We start from the raw sequence: 1,421 nt of genomic DNA on the forward strand, positions 1-1,421 counted from the left end.
GGGGTGAGAGAAAGAGACAGAGAGAGAATGAAAAAGAAACATGGACAATAGATGTTTGTTAGGATGTAAGAAGGATAAGAAGGAACAGACCTCATTGTCGGGTGGGCTCTCTCAATGAAAGAACAAATCCATCTATCAAGTCTATCTATCAAGTCTATCTATCAAGTCCATCTATCAAGTCTATCTAACAAGTCTATCTATCAAGTCCATCTATCAAGTCCTCCCTACCCCACGCACCATCATTACTACGTCTCAGCTCTCCACTATATAACTACCTGGTCTCCCATCGGTCGTTTTACTACTTTTCTTTCTCCTGCTCATTCTGCTCATTCTGCTCCTCATCCCACCGCACCCTTCTCCGCATTCCTCCTCCTCCCCCTCCTCTTCCTCCTCTTTCTCTTGCTCATTCTGCTCCTTTCCCCCTCCCTGCCCTTTCTCCTATCCCTCCTTCTCCTCCCTCCCTTCCTAATCTCTCTTCTCCGACTCCTCCTCACTTTACTCCTCTTTCCCTTCTTTCCCCTCCCACTCCTCTTCTCACCTCCTCCCCCTCCCCCTCCCCCTTTCTCCTCCCCTCATCCCTTCTCCTCCTCCCCTCACCCGTCCCGATGACCAACACGTCCACCTCGCCATTTCAAGAAAACCTTCCTCTAGCGTCTAGCAGTCCGGGACAACTCTCTCCCTCCATCTTTGTTTGTTACCTCCCCTTAAGTTAATTGCCCCCGGTGAGCTCCCCTGAGTAGCCCCGGGTAGCGTCCCCTTGCTTATTTGCATTGTCGCTTCGCGCGGTGATAAACGGCCAGCGATTGGACAAATTACAACAACAAGCGTCTTTGATTGGCCACTCTTGCGACGAGGGGAGTCGCGTTTCATTGGTCAGAGGCGGCCCGTAAAAGCTGTAATCTACAAGGTTTGAATGGCGTTTATGTTCCGGCTTGATAGCGTTTTGATTGGTGGGTTGCGAGCCCACGTGACTGGTGTTTGTTTGCTGATTGGCTCGTTAGGGACATCAGGTGCAATTTGACGCGACTCGTTGACAGGTTGGAAGTGTGTTATTTCCCGTGGATGAGGGTGGGGTGTTGGGGTCGTTTGTCACGACTGTCCAGAAGAAAATAGTCGTTTGTACCATTGGTCATAGGGTTTTTACACTTGAAGAAACACGGGGGACAGAGATGGAGTGATGGAGAGAAAGGGGAGGAGGGGATTGTACCAGTGAAGGAGAAAAAAGAGAAAGGATGGAGTGATGGAGAGAAAAGGAGGAGGGGGGTGTACCAGTGAAGGAGAAGAAAGAGAAAGGAGGGGGGAGTGGGAAATAGACAGAGATGAAGTGATTGAGAGAAAGGGGAGGTGATTTTTACAGTAGAAAATGAAGAGTTAGAGAAAAACACAGGGAGGGGGGAGAGAGAGAGAGAGAGAGAGAGAGA

This window comes from Aplysia californica, unplaced genomic scaffold (assembly GCF_000002075.1).
Source record: "Aplysia californica isolate F4 #8 unplaced genomic scaffold, AplCal3.0 scaffold02334, whole genome shotgun sequence".
NCBI lineage: Eukaryota > Metazoa > Mollusca > Gastropoda > Aplysiida > Aplysiidae > Aplysia > Aplysia californica.